The sequence below is a fragment of the Tachysurus vachellii genome, chromosome 26, assembly GCF_030014155.1.
Source record: "Tachysurus vachellii isolate PV-2020 chromosome 26, HZAU_Pvac_v1, whole genome shotgun sequence".
NCBI classification, from domain to species: domain Eukaryota; kingdom Metazoa; phylum Chordata; class Actinopteri; order Siluriformes; family Bagridae; genus Tachysurus; species Tachysurus vachellii.
In genome coordinates, this window is record NC_083485.1 from 7,123,844 (window position 1) to 7,138,393 (window position 14,550).

The following is a 14,550-nucleotide window of genomic DNA, read 5'->3' on the forward strand; positions in this document are numbered from 1 at the left end:
CTTTGCTGTTTTATATTATTTAAATTCTGTTTTTATAGTACTAGGTTGAGTATGGATGATTGAGTCTGAACCAAGGTGGTGAATCTAGCCCAATGAGACTGGCAGACAATCTTTGAAATTTATCTTTCTGGTTAACATGAAGCACATATCAGCTCTTAAATTCAACTTTCAATTCAATGTTTTTAATATTTTTATCTTAGACTATTGTCTTGACATGATCTACCTTCAGGGGTTGGCTATGATGTCCCCATGGTTTTCACGAAGCAGAGCACACAATCTGACAATTTTCATATCTTCCACTTAGTATTTATCAGTTTTCAAGTTTTTTTTCCTTTTTTTTAAAGTACCATATAGTTCTTTTTCATGTTTAAATTTTTTTTAAACAGTAGCTATAAAATATAACAAGTCATCTTACGCTCAGCTAGATTTGCAGTTTCCATTCACCTCTAGCCTTAGCTTTGACTATTCTCTGTTTTATTGGCTAGAATGATTTGGAGATCAGTGATGAGACGGGATTCTAGTGTTTTGTTTTAGATGCCTTATGTATCAATCTGTTCCCTTTGATTTTTATCTGTGTTTGTCCTTAGAATCACAGCACAAACCTACCCTCAGCTTTCTGGTTAACATGAAACACATATCTGCCATATCTTCCATTTTATACGGGCTTGGGCCCGGGAATGAGAGTTAACTCTTCAGTGGCTGTTTTAGCTCCCTGCCTGGGAAACAAACCCGGGCCATGGCAATGAGAGCGGGGGTTCTAGCCGCTACACCACATTCAACTTTCCGTTCAATTTTCATCATACTTTCATGTCATAGTGAATGGCTGCTATCATCATTTGCTTGGCCAGACATTATCTTGCTTCAGGATAATTTATTGTTTACATGAATGTAGATTTAGCTTAACATGATAAATGGACTATTGTTTCTATGATGCCCCCATGGTTTTCAAGAAGCAGAGCACACAATTTAACAGTTTTCATCTCTTCATCCCTTCTCTTCTCTTCTCCTCTCTTCTCTTCTCTTCTCTTCTCTTCTCTTTTCTTCTCGTGTATATTAAGTTTAATTCGTTTTTTTAAATAGTTTTTTAGTTTAATTTTTTTTGTCTTTTTTTTAAAGAAACACACAGTACTTTTTGTCATATTTAAAATTTTCTTAAAAATCAATAAAATATTTTAGCTATAAAATATAACAGGGTGGGTGGAGCCCTTGTTTAAGTCCTCAGAATCACTGTGTCTTTAATTACAAACTTCTCCTTAACCTTCTGGTTAACATGACACAAATATCTGATCTTACATTCAACTTTCAATTCAATATTTTTAATATTTTCATGTCATAATGAAGGGTTTCTATTGTCATTCACTTGGCCAGATATTATCTAGCTTCAGGTGTTGGCTATGATGTCCCCATGGTTTTCACAAAGCAAAGCACACAATTTGGCGATTTTAATCTCTTCCAATTGGTACTTTGTAGTTTTTAAGTTGAAAAGTTTTTATTTTATTTTCAATGTTTTTTTTAAATACGTAGCTATAAAATATAACAGGGTGGGTGGAGGCCTGGCTCAAGCCACCTTACCCTCAGATACATTTGCAGTTTAAATTCACCTGGTTCACAAATTGACTGGTTGGAATGACTTGGAGTTCTGTGATGAGATGGGATTTCAGTGTTCTGTTTTAGAAGCCTTGTGTATCATTCGGTTCTCTGTGAAGTTGTCTCTACATACACATGCCTTATGTATGAATCTATTCCATGTGATGTTTATCTTCATGAAAAGGGTCATTCCACACACAAATCATCAGTATTTTGAGCTTTAATCATATTTTTATCAGCATATTGGTTTTTAATATGAACTATCATATTTTATATTATTTACCATAAAATAATGTGAAAGGTGCTGCTGAGCAGCCAATGGAGTAAAACGTCTGATTTGAGACTCTGATTTTATATTTTGTATATATATATATATATATTGAGACTCTTAATTTACATTACCTTTTTGATATATTTTTACCCCTAGTGTATTTTGTTAAAGATTTTTTCACCACTTGGACATATTATCATGCCTGGTAAAACATCTAAAACCCGTGCCACCGCGACCCAACAACTGAGGCCTGCAGGTAGCAACCCCGGACCCTAGGGCTCCGTCTTCACCCCGCGGCTCCACCTCTCAGAGGGAAGTTGCGCAGGTAATTGATGCGGAGTCCTTGAAGCGAGAACTGCTAAGCTTGTTAAAGCATGACATTGCTGAGAAGCACTGGGCAGCACTGAGTGATGATTTGTCCACAATTAGAGCTGACTTACAATCAGTAAAAACACAACTGGCGAATGATAAGGAAACTTCAGACGCAGAGTTGGCTGCACTCAGAGGTACAGTGGGAGAAATGGGGGATTCTCTCTCCGTCTGTACTGATGATGTAGTTGAGCTTAAAAAAAGATCTCACACTTAACTGCTGAGTTTGTTTCACTGCAAAATAAGTATGAGGACCTCGAATCTCGGTCACAACAGAATAACATTAGAATAGTTCGGGTTCCTGAGGATACTTTCATCAACACTACAGTTGTCGCTACACTTAAGGAAGCTTTTAAATTGGATGAAACACCGCTGTTAGACCGAGCATATAGTACCTCTCAGCCGAAGCTAAAACACGGTGAGCGACCACGCACTGTTATTGCCAGGTTTCATTATTATAGCGACTGTGAGAATGTTCTATGAGAGAGAGTCGACAAGATGCTGTAGAAGAAATAAAGATCTCCGTTTTCCCCAATCACACTGCCAAGGTGGCCTGGGCTCGAGCAGCCTTTAATGATGTCAGGAGGCAATTGCATGGTCTGGAAGGGGTTCGTTATGGTCTTTTCTTTCCAGTACGTCTTTGTATCACATATAAGAGTGTGGAAAAAGACCTCTGCAGAAAAGGCCAAGAAGTATATAAAAACGATGAACATAGGGTAGTGTTTTTGCCCAGTGTTAACAAAGGGTGAAATAAAACGAATGTAATAAGCTTTTGTTTTTTACGGTTGTAAGCATGTTAATGCAAACAAAGGTGCTGCTGGTAAATGTCTATGCTTATGTAAAATGGCAAAAACTATAGCTCTGCAACTAGAGAGAGTTTTGCCCAGCATTATTTCCGAGGAGCATAGACAGGGACATCATTTATTTTTTAATACTCGCACTCTTTTAAATATTATTCATACAGTCCATTCCGAGAAGGTACCTGAGATAGTGATTTCAATGGATGCTGAAAAAGCATATGATAGGATATTTATTTGCTGCATTAAAAAAATTGGTTTTGGCAATAAATTTATTAGTTGGGTGAAATTACTTTATACATCACCTCAAGCCAGCATTCAAACAAACAGAGCACGCAGAGTATTTTCCAGTGTTACGTGGGGCACGTCAGGGCTGCCCTCTGTCTCCATCCTTATTTAACTTGGATATTGAACCATTGGCCATTTCATTACAATCCTCTACTTTACAGTTTTTGCCCATTGCTTGCACACTAAATCCGAATGCTTAGACCAAAGCCTCAATACCTAAATTTCTTGTAGCATATGCTTAAACACAGTGTAACCATAGCTGAAACACATTGTCAACTTTTCACTTTGTTTGCAATTCTGTAGCACACTTATTGCGAAACACTACACACGTTTTCTTACATTAGACACATTTTTCAAAAAAGAAATCACCTGTTATCATTGGGAAAACACTCTGTTCAAAATGCAAAACTCATCTGGCAATTATACGCACTTACATACACACCTGAAAACACTTGTACAGAAAACAGAACACCAATCGGTCTGAGCCTTAGCACTACAAATAGGCCTCGGGTAAGACATTCTGAGAACTTTGCAAGCATGGAGGCAATGCGAGTAAGAGTAAGAGGAGGACAAAGAGAGAGAGGAGTTGGACGTGGACGTGGAAGAGGACAAAGACGAGGACCAGTGTGGAGACGTGTATCGGATGACATCAGGGCTACTCTGGTGGACCATGTCATAAATCATGGCTTATCCATGAGGGAGGCTGGGCAAAGAGTCCACCCTAACCTCAGTCGCTACACAGTAGCATCGATAATAAGAACATTCCGACTGGAGAACAGGTATATCTTCAAGTTTCTGCTCCAGACTGTACCTACTGTATGTGTCACATGATTCTGTATCATATTACAGTATTACTGTAAAGTACTATTCAAAAATGAGTAGTGCTGTGAAGTATACAGTATGTAAAGGAGTATCATTGTGATGTTACAGTACTGTGTACAGTTTGAAAGTACAGTATTTGAAAAAGAACATAACCAATGACATCTTGTTGTGGCATTTTTTACAGAATGGTTGGGCTACCTCCTCGAGGTGGAAGGGAACGTCTCTTTACTCAAGAACAAGAGCTTGCCATCGTTCAAATGGTGCAAGAAAATAACGCAATCCGACTTCGTGAGTTGCAACAGCGCATAATTGCAGATAGAATGGTATTCAACAATATCAACAGGGTCAGCATTTCTACAATAAGTCGCATCCTACAGAAACATAACTTCAGAATGAAGCAGCTGTACAGGGTGCCATTTGAGAGGAACAGTGTCAGGGTCAAGGATCTGTGCCATGATTATGTGCAGGTATGTGTCACTTTACTTTACATACTATATATTGTGATGTGGGAATGAGGGTTTATGCTGCCACCTGCTCTGTCTGTATCTTGTAGTTTTTGTCTATACTAACCCAACCCAGCCCCTACTTGTGTAAAAATGTAGACATTGTAGTTACTGTATGTGTTTTCAGTAAAACTATTCAATATTTTCTGTTACAGACAGTTTTGGATTTTGATGCCGCCGAACAGCCACATGAGTTCATCTATGTGGATGAGGCAGGCTTTAATCTGGCCAAAACCAGGTGTCGAGGCCGTAACATAGTTGGACAAAGGGCTGTTGTAAATGTCCCTGGGTAACGTGGGGGAAATATCACCTTGTGTGCTGCAATTAGTGTCCAAGGAGTCCTGCATCATCATGCCACTCTAGGTCCCTACAATACAGGACAGATCAATGTATTTCTAGATGCACTACATGCAGTTGTACAGGACAAACCACAGCAGCCCAGGTTTGTTGTCATCTGGGATAATGTTAGTTTCCACCGGGCTGCTCTGGTCCAAGATTGGTTCACCAACCATAACAATTTTACACCTTTATACCTGCCCCCTTACAGCCCCTTTCTAAATGCAATCAAGGAATTATTTTCAGCATGGCGGTGGAAAGTCTATGATCGGCAACCACACGCCCGCATGCCTCTTCTGTAAGCAATGGAAGAGGCATGTGGAGACATTGAGGTGGGATCCATCCAAGGGTGGATTAGGCACACAAGACGATATTTTCCCCGATGCCTAGCCCGCGAGGACATCGCCTGTGATGTCGACGAGGTCTTGTGGCCAGATCCAAACAGAAGGCGGGATCCATAAGACCCCCCCCAGGCCCCCACCACACACATACACGTGCACACACACAAAATAAGTGTGTTTTTTTTCCCACAATAGCAGTGTATCCAGTATTTGTTTTGTTTTTTACTTTTGTTTTGTTGCTAATTGTCATGACTTGTGATTCTATTTTTCTTTATTTTATTAAGAATGTTTTTTCTGTAAAAACTCTTGTTTGATTACTGAATACATTTAAACAAATCAATCTTTAAATAAATCTACTTTTGAGTTTTACAAAAGACTGAGTCTAAGAAAATTACAATATAAATAAAAACACAAAGACTGCAGTGTTTTATATAAAGCACATGTGTGTTGCTGGTGATATGAAAGAGTAATTCAAATGGTGCTTGTGTGTATGGTTTTGTTACAAGAATTTCATTTTTAGAAAGGAGTGTTAAGTTTTCAATGCAGTGTTTCATTTTGGCATAGATGTGAGTTGTTAATCTCCATATGCTATGTCTGATTGGCTTGTGTGTAGAGTTTTGATATAATGAGCCAAATTCTGCAAAAAGTGTGTAAGCAATAGGCAAAAACTGTATTTAAAGGAGTCATTAGGAATGGCATCAAACACCAACTATCATTGTATGCAGACGATTTGTTGCTCTATGTATATGTACACACCCTGTATCTGGTGTGGCTGGTATCTTGTCCATGCTTGATACATTCAGCTCCTTTTCTGGATATAAATTCAATTTTCAAAAGAGTGAATGTTATCCAATCAACACAACTGCTTCGCACCTTAAACATCTGGACATTCCCTCAGCTCCCTCAGCTCCACCTCTCCAACAGTGGGAAAGTTTGCTTGCTTATGTTTTTATGTCACAACAAAAAAGGTGCTGTTTCTGAGATCTATAAACATATTCTGTATTTTTGTGACCAAACTACCCCCAAAACAAAGGCTGCCTGGGAGTGGCAACTTCAGTTTGGGGACAGGTGGTGAGATAGTGTTGTTAATGGCTTTGGCAATGTCTTATGTGCTTGTCTTGCACTTACCCAGTTTAAGGTCCTTTTATAGGGTGCATGTTTCTACATATAGATTGTCTCAAATTTACCCAGATGTTGAGGACAAATGACAGATGCTCTAACTCACAATGTCACCTGTTACTTTTTTTTTTTTTTTTTTTTTCTGTCCAAGAATATATCATTATTGGTTGGTTTATTTCAGTACAATATCCACTATTCTGGGAGTACATTTGCAACCCTGCCCATTAGTAGCTATAAGCATCAGTTAAACTATGCAAAAGGAAGACTTGCGGAATCGCGTTTTCAGCCCCTGAGAAGAAATTTTGTACATGCATGCAGGTATTCACTCAAAACTGATACCTGAAAATAACTTTTGAAAATATTGTTCAAATGTTCTAATTTTTTCAGTAGATGTAAAATAGGTTTAATATGTTTATACATGATACTTTACGGACTGAATATACATGGTTCATTATATTCCAGTAATAGTAAATGAGTGGAAGTTAAAATACAATAATTAATAGTAATATTTTTGCACGAAAAACCACTTTGCGAAGATGCCCAGCCCTAAAAAGAGTATATAAAGCTTGCTGTATTGAATAACGGGTGTGCATTCTACTATAGGCAAGCTTATGCTTAGTTACTACATTTTCATTGCTTAAATATTGTGCATCATAGAACAAACACAGGCTAACACTAGGATAGTGTTTCTTGGTTTGTTACTATCTTTGCATTTTAATTACTTTTACTTATGCTAGAATTGTTTGATTATTTGAAGGAGATTTTATTTGTAATTTTTTTAAATTTTCTTTTCATATATTACATACACTATCATGTTTCATTGAAAAAAGGAGAAACAGCCGTTTTCAACCTTGTCAGATGTGTGCTTATGTAATGTTGCACGAAAAACCAAATTCCAAAGGAGCTATAGGCTGAGAGTCGCGCAATCGCGTTTTCAGCCCGAGAAGCACTTTTGTACATCCATTCATTTATGTGTGTCTTGCGTGTACCTGTCTTCTGTGTGTGTGTGTCGTCTGTATGTGACGTGTATGTTTGTGTGTGTGTGTGTCTCGTGTGTGTGTCTAGTGGGTGTGTGTGTGTGTGTGTGTGTCATTTGTGTGTGTGTCGTATGTCTTGTGTGTGTGGATGTCTGTGTGTGTGTGTGTGTGTGTGTGTGAGTGTATTGTGTGTGTGTGTGTGTCTTGTGTGTATCTTGTGTCTCCACATTCCAAAGGAAGTCGCGCAATCTTTGTTTCATCGAAACAAGGTGAAACAGCCCTTTTCAAGCTTGTCAGATGTGTGCTTACCCATTGTAAGGTTGCAAGAAAAAACACTATAGGAAGCAGCTAGAGCGCTGAGACTGCGGGAATCGCGTTTTCAGCTCCCGAGAAGCACTTTTGTACATGCACGCAGGGATTAACTCAAAACACATGCTGATACCGAAGATTGCATGAAAATGATCATACCACACATAAATCATCAGATTTACGAGTTTAAATCATATTTTTATCAACATATTGGCCTTTAATATGAACTATTAGATTTTATATTATTTTCCATAAAATAATGTAAAAAAGCTTATTTCCCGGGATTTCTGACATAAACACACTGTGTCCTATCATGTTTCATCAAAACAAGGTGAAACAGTCCTTTTCAAGCTTGTCAGATGTGTGCTTACATAAGATTGCACGAAAAACCATTATAAAAAGCAGCTAGAGCGCTGAGACTGCGGGAATCGCGTTTTCAGCTCCCCAGAAGCACTTTTGTACATGCACGCAGGGATTCACTCAAAACACATACTGATACCTAAGATTGCATGAAAATGATCATACCACACATAAATCATCAGATTTACGAGTTTAAATCATATTTTTATCAACATATTGGCCTTTAATATGAACTATTAGATTTTATATTATTTTCCATAAAATAATGTAAAAAAGCTTATTTTCCGAGATTTCTGACATAAACACACTGTGTCCTATCATGTTTCATCGAAACAAGGTGAAACAGCCCTTTTCAAGCTTGTCAGATGTGTGCTTCTTTCTATAAGCACCAAAAACCACTATAGGAAGCAGCTAGAGCGCTGAGACTGCGGGAATCGCGTTTTCAGCTCCCGAGAAGCACTTTTGTACATGCACGCAGGGATTAACTCAAAACACATGCTGATACCGAAGATTGCATGAAAATGATCATACCACACATAAATCATCAGATTTACGAGTTTAAATCATATTTTTATCAACATATTGGCCTTTAATATGAACTATTAGATTTTATATTATTTTCCATAAAATAATGTAAAAAAGCTTATTTCCCGGGATTTCTGACATAAACACACTGTGTCCTATCATGTTTCATCAAAACAAGGTGAAACAGTCCTTTTCAAGCTTGTCAGATGTGTGCTTACATAAGATTGCACGAAAAACCATTATAAAAAGCAGCTAGAGCGCTGAGACTGCGGGAATCGCGTTTTCAGCTCCCCAGAAGCACTTTTGTACATGCACGCAGGGATTCACTCAAAACACATGCTGATACCTAAGATTGCATGAAAATGATCATACCACACATAAATCATCAGATTTACGAGTTTAAATCATATTTTTATCAACATATTGGCCTTTAATATGAACTATTAGATTTTATATTATTTTCCATAAAATAATGTAAAAAAGCTTATTTTCCGAGATTTCTGACATAAACACACTGTGTCCTATCATGTTTCATCGAAACAAGGTGAAACAGCCCTTTTCAAGCTTGTCAGATGTGTGCTTCTTTCTATAAGCACCAAAAACCACTATAGGAAGCAGCTAGGGTGCTGAGACTGCGGGAATCGCGTTTTCAGCTCCCGAGAAGCACTTTTGTACATGCACGCAGGGAAAAGGTTTTTCGTGCAACCTTCTGTAAGCGCACATCTGACAAGCTTGAAAAGGGCTGTTTCACCTTGTTTCGATGAAACATGATAGGACACAGCATGTTTATGTCAGAAAACTGGGAAAAAATCTTTTTTACATTATTTTATGGTAAATAATATAAAATATGATAGTTCATATGAAAGCCCAAAATGTTGATAAAAATATGATTAATGTTCGAAAAACTAATAATTTCTGTGTGGAATGATAATTTTCATGAAATCTTAGGTATCAGCATGTGTTTTGAGTGAATCCCTGCGTGCAGGTACAAAAGTGCTTTGTCTCGGGAGCTGAAAACGCGATTCCTGCAGTCTCAGTGCTCTAGCTGCTTCCTATAGTGTTTTTTCGTGCAACCTTATGTAAGCACACATCTGACAAGTTTGAAAAGGGCTGTTTCGATGAAACATGATAGGACACAGCGTGTTTATGTCAGAAATTTGGGAAAAAAGCTTTTTGGAATTATTTTATGGTAAATAATATAAAATATGATAGTTCATATGAAAGCCCAAAATGTTGATAAAAATAAGATTAATGTTCGGAAAACTAATAATTTGTGTGTGGAATGATCATTTTCATGAAATCTTAGGTATCAGCATGTGTTTTGAGTGAATCCCTGCATGTATTCAGACCCTTTCACTAATGTTTCGATAGAAAACAACAAAAAAAAAAAAGAAAAGAAAAGAAAAAACAAACAATTTATAAATGGGTTCCATTCCAGCTTTCCTTTTGCTTACGGCCATTCCACTCTGAGAACCCCCGATCTCGTCTGATCTCGGAAGCTAAGCAGAGTCGGGCCTGGTTAGTACTTGGATAGGTGACTGCCTGGGAATACCAGGTGCTGTAAGCTTTTGACATAGGCATTCATTTACTTTACTATTTGAATTCTCTAACAACATCTTAATATTCACACCCTTTCGCTAATGTTTCGAAAGAAAACAACAAAAAAGAAAAGAAAATAACAAACAATTTATAAATGGGTTCGATTCCAACTTTCTTTTTGCTAACGGACATTCCACTCTGAGAACAACTGATCTCGGAAGCTAAGCAGAGTCGGACCTGGTTAGTACTTGGATAGGCGACTGCCTGGGAATACCAGGTGCTGTAAGCTTTTTACATAGGCATTCATTTACTTTACTATTTCAATTCTCTAACAACATCTTAATATTCAGACCCTTTCGCTAAGGTTTCGATAGAAAACAACAAAAAAAGAAAAGAAAAAAAAAAGAAGAAAAATACAAACAATTTATGAATGGGTTCCATTCCAACTTTCCTTTCGTGTACAGCCATTCCACTCTGAGAATGCCCAGTCGCGTTTGATCTCGGAAGTTAAGCAGAGTCGCGCCTTTTTAGTACTTGGATAGGCAACTGCCTGGGAATACCAGGTGCTGTAAGGTTTTGACATAGGCATTCATTTACTTTACTATTTGAATTCTCTAACAACAACATCTTAATATTCAGACCCTTTCGCTAATGTTTCGATAGAAAAAAAAAAGAAAAAAGAAAAAACAAACAATTTATAAATGCTTTCCATTCCAACCTTCCTTTTGCTTACAGCCATTCCATTCTGAGAACCCCAGATCTCGTCTGAACTCGGAAGCTAAGCAGAGTCGGGCCTGGCTAGTAATGTACTTGGAAAGGCGACCGCCTGGGAATACCAGGTGCTCTAAGCTTTTGACATAGGCATTCATTTGCTTTACTATTTGAATTGTCTAACAACAACATCTTAATATTCACACCCTTTCGCTAATGTTTCGATAGAAAACAACAAAAAAAAGAAAGAAAAAAAAAGAAAAAAGAAAAAAAAAAAACAATTTATAAATGGGTTCCATTCCAACTTTCCTTTCGCTTACGGCCATTCCACTCTGAGAACGCCTGATCTCGGAAGCTAAGCAGAGTTGGGCCTGGTTAGTACTTGGATAGGCGACTGCCTGGGAATACCGGGTGCTGTAAGCTTTTGACATAGGCATTCATTTACTTTACTATTTGAATTCTCTAACAACATCTTAATATTCAGACCCTTTCGCTAATGTTTCGATAGAAAACGACAAAAAAAAGAAAAGAAAAAAACAAACAATTTATAAATGGGTTCCATTCCAACTTTCCTTTCACTTACTTTTCCTTTCACTTATTTTTCCAAATTCCACTCTGAGAATGCCCGCTCTCGTCTAATCTGATCGTGTTTGTTTTGTTACCGTTGCTATTGTAAAACATTTCGCTTGCTCAAATAGCAGGATTACAGGATTAAAGCTCTTAAAGCTTGAAGTTGGCTCTTTGAACCTTTATATATTAGAAGTTGGGTTCAGTGACCTACGGCACATTCTGGGATGTTGGGCTGGCTATGTAGACCCAAACAAAAATAAAGTCGGATGTTAGCTTGGCCCAAAAGCAAACACTGGCAAGCTAATACAATGTCCAAGACAACATGAGCCACAATTAATACAAATATAGAGAAGGCTCAATACGGTCAAAGCCAACTCGGCTATACTGGGATGTTGGGCTGGCTATGTAGACCCAAACAAACAGACAAAAGTCGGATGTTGGCCTGGCTTGGCACAAGAGCAAACACTGGCAAGCTATAACAATGTCCAAGACAACATTAGCCATGACTAATACAAATATACAGAAAGCCCAATACGTTTAAAGCCAACTCAGCTATGCTGGGATGTTGTGCTGGCTATAGAGACCCAACATCTTAATATTTACCCAACATGTACATACAAGACCCTTAATTTAAAGTCACCATGCAGAGATGGCCAAAACCTAAAGAAACTCCCCGGAGTTCAATGTTGAGTTTAAGATGTTGTTGTTAGAGAATTCAAATAGTAAAGTAAATGAATGCCTATGTCAAAAGCTTGCAGCACCTGGTATTCCCATATTCAGACCCTTTCGCTAATGTTTTGATAGAAAACAACAAAAAAAGAATAAATAAATAAATAAAAATAAAAAAAAACAACAACAAACAATTTATGAATGGAACCGATTTATAAATTGTTAGTTTTTTTCTTTTCTTTTTCTTTTTCTTTTTTTGTTGTTTTCTATCGAAACATTAGCGAAAGGGTCTGAATATTAAGATGTTGTTGTTAGAGAATTCAAATAGTAAAGTAAATTAATGCCTATGTCAAAAGCTTACAGCACCTGGTATTCCCAGGCAGTCGCCTATCCAAGTACTAACCAGGGTGGAATGGCCGTAAGCGAAAGGAAAGTTGGAATTGAACCCATTTATAAATTGTTTGTTTTTTTCTTTTCTTTTTCTTTTTTTTTTTTTTTTTTGTTGTTTTCTATTGAAACATTAGCGAAAGGGTCTGAATATTAAGATGTTGTTGTTAGAGAATTCAAATAGTAAAGTAAATGAATACCTATGTCAAAAGCTTACAGCACCTGGTATTCCCAGGCAGTCACCTATATAAGTACTAACCAGGCCCGACTCTGCTTAGCTTCCGAGATCAGACGAGATCGGGCGTTCTCAGAGTGGAATGGCCGTAAGCGAAAGGAAACTTGGAATTGAACCTATTCATAAATTATTTGTTTTTTTCTTTTCATTTTTTTTTTTTTTGTTGTTGTTGCTTTCTATCGAAACATTAGCGAAAGGGTCTGAATATTAAGATGTTGCTGTTAGAGAATTCAAATAGTAAAGTAAATGAATGCCTATGTCAAAAGCTTACAGCACCTGGTATTCCCAGGCAGTCGCCTATCCAAGTACTAACCAGGGTGGAATGGCCGTAAGCGAACGGAAAGTTGGAATTGAACCCATTTATAAATTGTTTGTTTTTTTCTTTTTGTTGTTTTCTATTGAAACATTAGCGAAAGGGTCTGAATGTTAAGATGTTGTTGTTAGAGAATTCAAATAGTAAAGTAAATGAATGCCTATGTCAAAAGCTTACAGCACCTGGTATTCCCAGGCAGACGCCTATCCAAGTACTAACCAGGCCAGACTCTGCTTAGCTGCCGAGATCAGATGAGATCGGGCGCCCTCAGAGTGGAATGGCCGTAAGCGAAAGGAAAGTTGGAATTGAACCCATTTATAAATTGTTTGTTTTTTTCTTGTCTTGTCTTGTCTTGTCTTGTCTTGTCTTGTCTTGTCTTGTCTTTTCTTTTCTTTTCTTTGTTGTTTTCTATCGAAACATTAGCCAAAGGGTCTGAATATTAAGATATTGTTGTTAGCGAATTCAAATAGTAAAGTAAATGCATGCCTATGTCAAAAGCATACAGCACCTGGTATTCCCAGGCAGTCGCCTATACAAGTACTAACCAGGCCCGACTCTGCTTAGCTTCCAAGATCAGATGAGATCGGGGGTTCTCAGAGTTGAATGGCCATAAGCGAAATGAAAGCTGGAATGGAACCAGCTTGTCTATCGAAACAACAAAAAAAAGAAGAAAGGAAAAGAAAAAAACAAACAATTTATAAATGGTTTTTCACGTGCAGAAGGTTGCACGTGTTTTTTCGTGCAACCTTCTGAGAACGTTGCACGAAAAAACACTATAGGAAGCAGCTAGAGCCCTGAGACTGCGGGAATCGCGTTTTCAGCTCCTGAGAAGCACGTTTGTACATGCACGCAGGGATTCACTCAAAACACATGCTGATACCAAAGATTTGAATAAATGATCATTCTACACACAAATTATTAGTTTTCAGACCATTAATCATATTTTTATCAACATTTTGGGCTTTCATATGAACTATTAGATTTTATATCATTTATCACAAAATAATGTAAAAAAGCTTTTTTCCCAGATTTCTGACATAAACACACTGTGTCCTATCATGTTTCATCGAAACAAGGTGAAACAGCCCTTTTCAAGCTTGTCAGATGTGTGCTTCTTTCTATAAGCACCAAAAACCACTATAGGAAGCAGCTAGAGCGCTGAGACTGCGTGAATCGCATTTTCAGCTCCCAAGAAGCACTTTTGTACATGCACGCAGGGATTCACTCAAAACACATGCTGATTTCATAAAAATGATCATTTCACACACAAATTATTAGTTTTCAGACCATTAATCATATTTTTATCAACATTTTGGGCTTTCATATGAACTATTAGATTTTATATCATTTATCACAAAATAATGTAAAAAAGCTTTTTTCCCAGATTTCTGACATAAACACAGTGTCCTATCATGTTTCATCGAAACAAAGTGAAACAGCCTTTTTCAAGCTTGTCAGATGTGTGCTTCTTTCTATAAGCACCAAAAACCACTATAGGAAGCAGCTAGAGCGCTGAGACTGC

The 14,550-nt window shown here is 37.5% G+C and overlaps 3 non-coding genes and 4 pseudogenes across 3 annotated transcripts; 4 read left to right on the forward strand and 3 right to left on the reverse strand.

Moving 5' to 3' along the window:
• Positions 1 to 10,052: 10,052 nt before the first annotated feature.
• LOC132841411 (5S ribosomal RNA) lies at positions 10,053 to 10,171 on the forward strand. The gene has a single exon (XR_009647904.1). It is a non-coding gene; the product is annotated as a 5S ribosomal RNA (ribosomal RNA).
• A 152-nt stretch (positions 10,172 to 10,323) lies between these two features.
• Positions 10,324 to 10,432, forward strand: LOC132841430 (5S ribosomal RNA; annotated as a pseudogene).
• Positions 10,433 to 10,870: 438 nt separating this feature from the next.
• Positions 10,871 to 10,994, forward strand: LOC132841429 (5S ribosomal RNA; annotated as a pseudogene).
• Positions 10,995 to 11,168: 174 nt separating this feature from the next.
• LOC132841418 (5S ribosomal RNA) lies at positions 11,169 to 11,277 on the forward strand (annotated as a pseudogene).
• Positions 11,278 to 12,690: 1,413 nt separating this feature from the next.
• On the reverse strand, positions 12,691 to 12,809 carry LOC132841433 (5S ribosomal RNA). The gene has a single exon (XR_009647907.1). It is a non-coding gene; the product is annotated as a 5S ribosomal RNA (ribosomal RNA).
• A 389-nt stretch (positions 12,810 to 13,198) lies between these two features.
• Positions 13,199 to 13,317, reverse strand: LOC132841449 (5S ribosomal RNA). Its single transcript, XR_009647921.1, has one exon. It is a non-coding gene; the product is annotated as a 5S ribosomal RNA (ribosomal RNA).
• Positions 13,318 to 13,524: 207 nt separating this feature from the next.
• On the reverse strand, positions 13,525 to 13,643 carry LOC132841417 (5S ribosomal RNA; annotated as a pseudogene).
• Positions 13,644 to 14,550: the final 907 nt, after the last annotated feature.